The sequence below is a fragment of the Panthera tigris genome, chromosome B1 (genome assembly GCF_018350195.1).
Source record: "Panthera tigris isolate Pti1 chromosome B1, P.tigris_Pti1_mat1.1, whole genome shotgun sequence".
Lineage (NCBI taxonomy): Eukaryota > Metazoa > Chordata > Mammalia > Carnivora > Felidae > Panthera > Panthera tigris.
Genome location: NC_056663.1, coordinates 13293112 through 13304601, shown reverse-complemented (window position 1 = coordinate 13304601; position 11490 = coordinate 13293112). Strand labels below are relative to the sequence as shown.

Here is an 11490-nt window from a genome sequence, read left to right as displayed (position 1 = left end):
ACTTACAAAGTGGGGGTAACACACATGCTCTAGTCTCCATTGTGTGCGGTCCCCTCCATCTTGGTAGCAAATTCCCTCTGGGGACAACACATAGATTCTATATTTTAGAAAGTCCTCATTCCTTTAAATGTCCAGGAAAAAGAGAAAAAAAAAAAAGGCTGTAGAAATGCCATTGTTTCCACAGTATCCGAAAGAATATGAAAATCAGATCAATTACACTTTTTGGAAACATTTTCCTAGAGCTTAACTCATGGAAGTTAAAAGCTTACGGAATGGGCTAGAAAGCACACTGCAACCTAGCGAGAGTGTGTTTTGTCACGACAAACAAGTTGTATATTTCAAGAAGCTTTTGCGTCTCATTCAGTAGGTCTGGAGGCATTTTAGTGACTGGGACTTACCTTCTCTTCTTTAAAACGGCGTTTAGTTGTCTTGATTGCACCGAACTTCTAAATCAGTTTGTCTTAGAAGAGCAGGGACTCTAGGATAAAATAAATACAACACATAAACTGGAAGAAAACTTGATCTGCTGTTTTATATGAATTATTTCAGGTCTGAAGTTCTTTCAGTATTAAGACATGCATTATAACAAAGAGGTACTGCTGATTTATAACAATGAAACATCAACAATATTAACAACATAAAGAGAGTTCCTGCTTGCCCTAGTAGTATGTGAAGCTAAAGTTTATGTCATGTATCCATATGGTCCTTTCCCTTTTTTTTTTTTTTCTTTTTTGGAAGTGAAAGTAAGAAATGTATGGCATATTTATCTTGACTAAGAGTGAAATGTTCAGGAATTTATCTGAGACCTGCCACCTTTCTGTCTTGTTTAAAGCCCCTCCCGTCACTGTCTCTGCTGGTAGCTCTGATCATGAGGTAGGAGATATTTTTAGTCACATCATATTCCCAGAGCCTGGGATTAGGTTTACTATGGTGTGAATCTACAAACCCTTGTTTCTGGTTCCGTTGAAGGAAAACACAAATGCATGTTTCTTGTTTGTGTATGTCATTTAGTCATTTTAAAGAGCGATCACAGTGAAAATGAATCCATTTTTTGAGTTTCTCATTTAGCATTACAGTCCTTTGGAGTAGTTTCCAAATGTCAAAGAATGAGGTAAATTCTCTCTTTCCCTTTCTTTCCCTTTTTCTCACCCTAAACAGAAACTAAAAACAAAATCAACTAAACAAACCAAAAAACCCAGGGAGGATTTAAGATAGGCAAAGATAAGAGATTACTTTTAGGATTGGAACATTGTTGACTAAGAGGTAACTGATATAATTATCATGGGAAAAAGAGAAGTGGAGAGAAAGAACTAGTTTTTCAGAAATTTGTTTTGTTTTGTTTTGTAAACATATTAAGGAGCCAATGAGTATCTGGTTAATGTATTGGCTGAAGAGCTGAGTTTTAGAGGTGGAAGGTCGTGGATGGGTGTATGTACCTCTCCAAGTGGTAGGGAGAAACTGGTCTACACTTGGGGAAATACCTACTAACAGAGTGTTGGGGGTGGGGGGATGAAGAATAGGCCATAAAGGAGCCAGGAGTACTGGGAAAGAAGGAAGGGGATCAGAGTCCAGGAGTCACAGTGGAGGCCATGGAGAGAATGTTCTGAGACATAATGGGTCTGCAGTGGGATTTGAAAGGGTGAGAGCTGTCTGAGGATGATAGGATTCAATTTTGGAATTGCGACTCCTGAGACAAGTATTTCGGTGAGATAGAGGGGACAAAAGCCAGCTAACAGGAGGAGGGAAGCCAGATCATGGCAAGAATGAAAAAAGGTATGATACACTTGAGGGAAATGGTTTTTTGGTAGTAATTTTGCTTTTGGCTGCTTAGGGATGGATCATCCTGGGCATGCTCATAAAACGTAAGTAAAGGCCAATGGCAAGGGAAAGGCTGCAGATGCTAGAGAAAGGTGATGTGTGTGTGTGTGTGTGTGTGTGTGTGTGTGTGTGTGTGCGTGGGGCGGGGGGTTGGGGAGAGTATCTCAGACCAACGGTGAGTGGGAGATTTGGCTGTGAAGGAGGAAGGATGCCATTTTACTTGAGGCAGGAAGGAGAAAGTCATTTGTGGCTTGAGAAATTGGGAAATGTGACAAACGACTGGAGAAGCTGCTTGGGCAATATGATTAAAAATCAGTTTACACAAAAGTTCAAGTAGGAAGCCAGTGAGATTAAGTAGAATAGGGTTATCCTGGACCTAGTTGGAAGATTTTCATGATTTTCCCAAAAACTGCATGAGCCTCCAGCTAAGAGGATCAAAGGTGGGGCTAACCCCAGGTTGGGCATCTACTTGGCAGAAGAAAGAAAAAACAAACAAACTGGGAAGTCAAGCAGGTGCACAAAATATGGAAAAGAGTGAAGAAATGGATGACTTTGGAGACTGGGCTAGGTACTTTAGTTAGTTGACTCAGTCCTTTCCTCCTCTCCCCACTTCTCTCCCTCTCTCCATTTCCCTTCCTTTCCCTTCCCTTCCCTTCCCTTCCCTTCCCTTCCCTTCCCTTCCCTTCCCTTCCCTTCCCTCCCCTCCCCTCCCCTCCCCTCCCCTCCCCTTCCCCTCCAGTCTCTCCTTCCTTCCTTCCTTCCTTCCTTCCTTCCTTCCTTCCTTCCTTCCTTCCTTCCCTCCCTCTTTTCTTTCTTTCTTTCTTTCTTTCTTTCTTTCTTTCTTTCTTTCTTTCTTTCTTTCTTTCTTCTCATTCATTCATTCATTCATTCATTGAAACAGATATTTACTGAGTCCTTTCTTTCTTCTAGGCATTGTGCTAGGCACCAGCTAAGAAAAGCAGCTCTTAGTTCAAGAATTTGCAGAGGGAAGGAGATACGTTCTTCGTACATTTTTCACCAACGTCATGTCAGCAACACTCATCTATCTCATAAACATGTGTCATGTATTATGTGTATAATGCATGTGTTTATGATACATATACTAAATAGCATTATTCATGTTTGTGTTATCTCTCACATTAATTCAGCCCATCTTTTCGCACAGTGGGTACCTGATATAGGATACTATATATAGGTCCTCAGTATTTTCATTTCAAAACCTTCCTACTTCCTCCTTCAGACTGACTGCTGTGTATCTAAGAACGCTGTTTGGCAAGAGTGTTCCTGTTACACAGCAAATAACCACGGTAGATGAGCCCGGATGAAGGGACCCTTCTATAAAATACCAAGGGGTGGGGGAGAATGAGGAGACGTCCTGAAATTGGAAATGGTGTTTTGAGCAGAGAAAAGTAATTCAACTCTGGTGTGTGGTCGTCTATGCCTACGGATCAATATTCCTTTATCGAAAGGGAAAAGAAAAAATCATCTTTTACCCGAGAAAACAGGATTCAAACATCTGATGGGATTAACTTTGGAGCCGTTATGCGGTGGAGAGAAAGTGAGTGAGGGAGTAAGTTCTTTGGAGCCGCATAGTGCAGAGGCTGCAAAAGGCTCCTGAAAAGCGAGATTTTGAGGAAGCGTTCCAGGTTTTCTAGAAAGTTGGATTTGAATTTCGTCTTTCAGAATGTGTATTTTACTGTCCTGCAGGTATTCAAGAAGTTTGCAGCTCTGCATTGGTCTTGAGCTCACATCTAGGCAGATGTTTTCACATGTGATTGTTGACGTGTGAGCCTTGCTATAGCTCAGGCATAACAGGTCCAGGGAGCGTCAGGCTGGGCTCAGGCCTCCAGCTCTGGAACTAACGCTTGACGCTCTCACTGCACCTGCAGCTTTATGGCGACTGTTCCTTTTGGTGCCATTTGTCCAACTCACATTTATAGGACGCGTCATACGCAGGTTCTGAAACCAAACTGCCCATGAATGAACATCAGCTCTGTCACATAACGTCTGTGCCTGAATGACCTTGAGCAAGACAATCTCTCTATGCTTGAATCACATCATCTTTACAATGGGGATAAAAGGACATCTCCCCATGGGTTTGTTATGAGAATAAAAAGGGCTAATATTTGTTAAACACGTAGAGTGCTAATATTTTAAAATCCTTTTAAACTCAATGGGGCACCCCTGTCAGTTAAGCCACTGACTCTTGATTTCGGCTCAGGTGATGATCTCACAGTTTGTGAGTTGGAGGCTGCATCGGGCTCTGTGCTGGCAGTGTGGACCCTGCTTGGGGTTCTCTTCCTGCCTCTCTCTCTCTGTATTTCTCTCCAAAATAAATAAGTAAACTTAAAAAAAAAGTAAAGTACTTTTAAATTATAATACTTTTAAATACTCTGGATTATAATCACTATTTATATTTAATAAAAATATAAATTTTTATTTATATATTTATTTATATATTTATAAATTATATTTAATAAAAATATAAATATTTTATTTTATATTAAAATAAACGTTTTGTCTTAGCTGAAATTATTGTTTTTAAGACTAGGAGAAGAATCTTGATTGGTAATGGGAAATTTTCAATAGATGTTTTTCAAGGAACGTTTGAGACTGATTAGATTCAAAATGAAACTACTCATATTCTTCTAGAAGCAACTACTTTCTTGGTTAGCACAGAGCATCCTGAAACAAACAACATGGGATGCAACCATTGTGTTGAAAATGCTCATGCAAAACCAGGGAAAAGAGAGAAAGTATAATGATAATTTGTGTCTTTAGGTTTCATCTTCTCGGGTGATTAAAAATTTCTTAAATCTTCCATACTTTTATGTGGTGGATATATCCTATACTCCCCACCAGGCTGCAATTTTTTTCTGGACATAACACGCAGGGAGCATAACAGTAAGAGGCTGATTCTTTCTGTATGAACTGATTAACTTAACAGCGTAGGAAAAACAAATATATGCAAACAACATTTAAATATGCCAATGCAAAGAGGCAAATAACATCATTCAAAGAAAGGTGCCGCCTTGCTCTCGAGGTGACAGCTGGCTCCCGCAGAAAAATTGCGCAACCCTATCCTGCTGATACCAGACAGGTTATCTACTATCAAAATACAAGTGGTAGAAAACTTGAGTGATGTAGTCCAGAGAAGGCTCTGAGACTGTCCTTCGAGAACATTTAATAAAGAAATTTGGAGATGGAGCTAGTCTGAATTATTTATCATTCAACAGAATGAAAGTAGATAGAACTCTACCCATCTTAGTTTTGTGTGTTTTCTATCTGATCATCGTAGACGAACGTGAGGAAGATTGTTCATGAAAATGCATAACACACAGGGGGAGGAGACGTTTGGGGAGATTGTAGCAGTTTTTAACACAGTATGAAAGAAGCTGGCAAAGAAGACCAGGAGGTCTGTTGACTGTGAAAACCACTGCAGAAAGCAAACTGAGCTTGCTGTAAAAAAAATATCAGCCAGAGAAACAAGCGAGTTCAATAAAGTTGTGGCCGAGAAGGATTTAAGACATGTTTTTCTAGTCAGCAAAATTAATAGCGTTTTTTTATTTTGCCATTTTAATACCAGAGACACCTGAAAAAAAACAAGGGTGGTGGGTCCTATAAAAAGCCATTCTAAAAATTGGCTCAAGTCGTCTTCGCATGCTGGGCAGATAAAACTAGATGAGTGAAACGCCAGCCTCTCATTTATCCGTGTGCTCAGCAAACATCATTGTGTGCATATTGTCAGGCACCGTTCCGTTTTAGGTGCGTGAAGATGGGCAAAAGCTCCTACAGCCATTGTCCTCGTGAAGCCAAGATGGCTATCAACAGCCGTCACACAGCTATGGCTGCAGACAGACCACAAGGGCAAGTGTTATGAGACCACTTAGCAGAAAGACCTAAGAGGCTCAGAGGATGCTGCTCTCTGAGGAAGTTGGTAGGATTTACCTACATCCAGTGGAGCGAGAGCGAGAAACGGGGGTGGAGAACCTTCCAGACAGGGGGAATTGCTGGTACAATGGCTCCGTGATGTAAGGAAGGGTGAGTGTGAAGAACTGAGAGAAGGTGAATGTGGCGGACTCAGGTGAGGCAACAGGAGGCTGGCGAGCCACGAGGGGGCCGGACCAGACAGCACAAGGTAGAGGGTACCCTGAGGATTTCAGTTTTTATCCTGATCCCAACGGGAAGCTTACAAGAGACGGAGGCAGGAGATGTCATATTTGTGTTTCGAGAGCACTAGTCTGGCTACAGCTTGGACCCCCCCCCCCCCCCCCGGGAACTACTCCAGCAGCAAGAGCAAGAGAACCATAAAAACCAAGGACACCCTTGCAGATGAAGAATATGAAAAGGATTCAGGTGAACTTGAGGAGATGTGATGTACAACGACCAACAGAAAACGGCACATACACGCTGAATGCGCAGGATTCTCAGAGTTGTCAATTCCACGGTGGTGAGTTCCAGAATTTACCTTCACACAACTGCTCTGAAGTTTCAAAGCCTAAATTTGTTACCTGTCACAAGGACAAACGCTAGCACTAAAATGGCAAGTGAGATACAAACAAATGCTGTTGATTTTGCGGATTAGAATAAGATTACTTCTCAGTCGCACCCTCATTGGACTAATTTGTTCCACTCGAGGATATTTTTTGATAAGAAGCTCAGTCTGCTAATTTGGGCTCTTACCGTGCTTCCTTCCCATTCCATGTAAGGTGGTAGCATTGAGATGGAAGCTTTGAACTCAACAGGCAAAACGAAAGAATTTAAATAACACATTGAGGGGCGCCTGGGTGGCGCAGTCGGTTAAGCGTCCGACTTCAGCCAGGTCACGATCTCGTGCTCCGTGAGTTCGAGCCCCGCGTCAGGCTCTGGGCTGATGGCTCAGAGCCTGGAGCCTGTTTCTGGTTCTGTGTCTCCCTCTCTCTCTGACCCTCCCCCGTTCATGCTCTGTCTCTCTCTGTCCCAAAAATAAATAAAAAGCGTTGAAAAAAAAATTAAAAAAAAAATAAATAACACATTGAACTTTGAGTGATTTCTGATAGAAACAGATCTTCAGGTTTCATGATATTTGAGACTCTGAAAAATGTTATCGTAAGGTATCTCGCTATGTTACAAGATGTCTTTGAAATACGTTTCTGCCGGAAATGAAGTGAAAATGTAGACAGCGCATGGGCCCTGCTGACCAGCTCCAACACGAACATTTTATCCGACGTAAAGAACGCGAGCACTTGGGTATTATGAACGACCCGACTACATCCCAATTTTTGACTACTCATCTTTGAAACTTCCATTAGTTTCTTCTGAGAGTACGACGTTAAACATATTCCATTCCAGTGTATTTTCCTTTCACAACTCTTGCTTTCACAGAAACATAAGGATAACATGGAGATTTTTTCTTTTTTTTTTTTTTTAACGTTTATTTATTTTTGAGACAGAGAGAGACAGAGCATGAATGGGGGAGGGTCAGAGAGAGGGAGACACAGAATCTGAAACAGGCTCCAGGCTCTGAGCGGTCAGCACAGAGCCCGACGCGGGGCTTGAACTCACGGACCGCGAGATCATGACCCGAGCCGAAGTTGGCCGCTTAACCGACTGAGCCACACAGGAGCCCCAACATGGAGACTTTTTAAATGTTCCCAGTACATCTCATAGTTTTTACTAATAAAAGCGGAAGTTCATTTTATAAATTAGTGACCCTAAACGTTTCTGATAGAAAGCTAAATACAACTGAGTACACCATGTATCATTTGAAGAAGGCAGAGTATAAGTAAATGCCGCATACATAAACGTAACACGAACAGGTACCTATCCAGATCCACTCTACTTCCAGAACAGCCAGAAAATATTCTCCTCTTTCATATTTAAATTGCTAAAAGTGCCTTAGTTTCACTGTCCTCCTCTCCACCCCCACCTCCATTATTAAACTTTTGCTGGCTGGAAATATTTTAGTAGAGACATCAAAAATGTTCACTTTCTTGTAAGGAAAACAAATACAAAATAAGACATCTGGGTTATTTATTTATTTATTTGGTAAAAACGTATTCTAGCTTCTTAAGGTAAAAACATATTCTAGCTTCTTAAAGAAAAAAACATTTCTCTTAGAAGCCTGATTCTGCATTTTCTTTCTGACCCATTGTTAATCTTTAGAGTGATTGCTTTTTTTTCTTCCCAAAGCTATAGCTTATATTCAATGGGTTTTTTTCTTCATTATTAATAACACATTCAAAGAATGAAATGTATGATAGGGATTTATTATTGTTACGTTCGCTTACAGTGGGATACGATAACTGGACAGAAAGAATAGTAGCAAAGAATTGGTCCCCTCTATAGAAGGTGCCTATATTTTAGACTCCTAGTTCCATGACCCACACAGGGCCTGGAATGTTTCTGAATTAATTTATTATTAATGCATCATATTCATAAGAGTGTGACCATGAAGGTATTCGAATCACAATGCATTCTGATACAGACAATAACCTCTACTACTCCAAATCATGTAAGTGAGAAAGCCTTTCTGTGATCTTCAAATATCAGCTCCCTCTGTGGCATACTGTCCACAGAATACTCCCCTGTCATGAAATGGTCAAAACAAACACACAAACACATGAACAAGCCTTTTCACCAGATTCCAGGTAGAAGAACGTGCTGAGATACAATTTTCTGTGCACAGGGGGCCGATGATCGGTCGCACACACTTAAACTCACTGGTGCCATAAACCAGAAGGGGTCAGTCAGAAATTCCTCCCTGTGATATAATCTATGTTCACAATTTGTCTGATAATCAGGGTAGTTCTAGATCTTTTTTGACAAGAAAACCCAAATGTGTCTGTGTCCAGGGAGGAAGGATGGGAGGTAAAATCTATCCTAATTCTATTGAGGCAAACTCGAAAGCAAATGGTCTTAAGTCAACATTTACCCTCTGCATGCATTCTAAGATTCATCAAGCTTCAACAAAGATAAAATATTAAAGAATACATAGCAGCCACCCCAAATCCCAAGTTTTTAAAAGAACACAGCTGTTTGGGATCTTTAAATGCCTCCATGATGCACGGAGTGGATCACAGTCATTGGTAAGTGGAAGCTGGAGGAAAAAAAGTTAAAAAGAGAAACATTTTCTTCCTTAAATAAATGCAAGTGAAGAGGAACTTTCATGGCATGCTTTCACTGCCATTTCAAAGCTTCAAATAGGCTAAGACAAATAAACCACCTCATTTTGACCTAGATTACTGTTTAAACAAAGGTGCATATTCTTAATTTACATGAAAAGCAATTAGGTCTGCTGCTGACAGCACTGTGAAAAATGCATCTGCTTAGGGCACGCTTTTATATTTGGAAAAAAAAAAAAGAAAAAGCTGGAAAAGGGTGTTCTTTGTTTCGTTTTGTTGTTTGTTTATTCTTTTGTTTTTGTTTTCTTCTGGCCACTATCGTCTTTGGGCCAGAAATGGTATTAATATTTCTAAACTAGTTTGAGTGAAGAATTATTATTAGTGTTTATACATGTTTAAAGTATGTTGAAAATTATTTTCTGATTCACACTCTGAGCCCAAAATTTTGATATTCCATGCTCTGTTTGATAGTTAAAAAATGGCTAGAAAATGGGAACATCGTTTTCCTTCTCTGGAATGCTTTGTGAACAAAGTAGACTTAGAAGAAGAAAAAACAAAACAAAACAAATTGGGAAGAGTGTGGTAGGAATTATATTCATATTTCTATGTATTAAAATATGAATTTGTTAGTGTAAACATATTTTTAGAATATGTGTATTCATCTATGGAGACAAATGTTTAGGAATTCAATATGTGGCCCTTTTCCTCTCTTTTAGAGCTTTTTTTGCTTGTTAGAAAGGTGATACGTCTTCTTTTCAGTAAGTAAACGTGTAAGAGGGAAAAAGCAAAAGAATGACTACTCAACATTTTGATATCACATTGTCTTTTTTTTTTTTTTTAGTTTAGTTTATTTTTGAGAGACAGAGAAAGAGAGACAGAGAGTGGCAAGGGAAGGGGTGCAGAGAAAGGGAGACAGGATCCGACGCAGGTTCTGTGCTGACAACAGAGAGCCTGATGTGGGGCTCAAACTCACTAACTGTGAGATCATGACCTGAGCCCAAGACGGACACTTAACTGAGTGCGCCACCCAGGCGCCCCAATATTACATTTTCTCACTTAAATTTATTCATTCATCAAATATCCATTGTTCACCTATTGTCTGCTAGAATATTCCTAGGTGATAGGGACACAGTGGCCAACAAGGCCACGGAATCCAGGAGACCACGAAACCAGCAGATAAATACAAGGTAATTACAAATTTTGCCAAGTTCTTTCAGGGAGAAGAATGACGTTCTGTGGGCGGGTGTGATAGGACATCGATTCTAATCTTGGGTGCATTTTCAAGTTTTTCTGTGGAAGTCTGAGTGAGATGCGTCGAGTAAGAAGAAGTGTTGAGGGGAAGTAGGGACGGGAAGAGGAAGAGGAAAGGCTTGTGCGAAGGTCACAAAATGGAGGCTGCTCTGCTGTCGGGAACCAACCGGTGAGGAGGCCGAGGTGTGAGGAGAAGGCTGGACTCATAGCTCGAGACACGCTGTGATGCCGTGGAATTATTTTTGTCTGCTATCCCAGAAGTGACGGAATCTACTGGAGGCTTTGCAAGTTGGCAGATAGGGTGATTCAATTCAATGATCAGTTGAAACTATTACTTTTTTTCAAGCTTATTTATTTGGTGCGGGGTGAGAGACAGAGAGACAGAGACACAGGGAGAGAGAGGTGGCGAGAGAGAGGCAGAGAGAATTCCAAGTAGGCTCTGCGCTGTCAGCACAGAGCTTGCGCGGGGCTCAATCCTACAACTGAACCATGAGATCGTGACCTGAGCCTATGTAATAAAAAAAAAAAAAATTTAATGTTTATTCATTTTTGAAAGAGAGAGACAGAGAGTGCATGAGTGAGGGAGGGGCAGAGGGGGATGGAGACACAGAATCTGCCGCGGGGTCCAGGCTCTGAGCACAGACCATGGCGGGCATGAACCCACACCCCTGGAGATCATGACCTGAGCCCAAGTGGGACGCTTAACCAACTGAGCCACCCGGGTGCCCTATTGAGCCTATTTAATTTTTACGTCTTACCTTGGCTTTATCCTCTCCGAACAGAATTGGTACACATGAGCAAGACGTTTCAGTGAAAAACATGGGCACTGCTCTAACTAGTTGCTCTGGAGGTATTGGCAATAAAAGGTAGAGCGAAGAGATTGTACAATGAAGGGGGAGGCGTCCACATGGTGAACTGTGGCTGGTCCTCAACACCTCATCTTCTTCCCTCGTGTTTGACATGAGAAGCCTGGGGCGGGGCGGGGGGAGAGAAGCAATTTTTTGCCAGAGGCCCCAGAACCAAGGAACCAGCCCATGTGCCATGGGCAGGCGGGCGAACATGACTCAGAGGGGTTTTTCCTCTTTATATGTTCAGTTCCACGCGAATCTGGAGGGAGGAGGGCAGATCTCCAAACCGGGGCGGGGGTGGCCGCCAGTAGGGCACCAGGGTGCTGGGCAGCGAAGGAAACACCAGACATCCACCGAAAGGATTACGCTGTGAGAGTAGTTTGCCAAGTGCAAAGGGAACGAACCATCACTATTATCATTAACTGGGTAATCGGGTTGGGCAATGAGACAAGTAAATCCAAACAGGGTAG

At 41.5% G+C, this 11490-nt stretch overlaps 1 long non-coding RNA gene across 1 annotated transcript in view; it reads right to left on the bottom strand.

The window, feature by feature from the left end:
• Positions 1 to 428: 428 nt before the first annotated feature.
• The window catches only part of LOC122237603, a 147547-nt gene continuing 136485 nt past the window's right edge, over positions 429 to 11490 (bottom strand). The window contains exon 3 of the long non-coding RNA XR_006216180.1: positions 429 to 478. This is a non-coding gene — a long non-coding RNA (uncharacterized LOC122237603). The remainder of the gene's footprint in view (positions 479 to 11490) is intronic.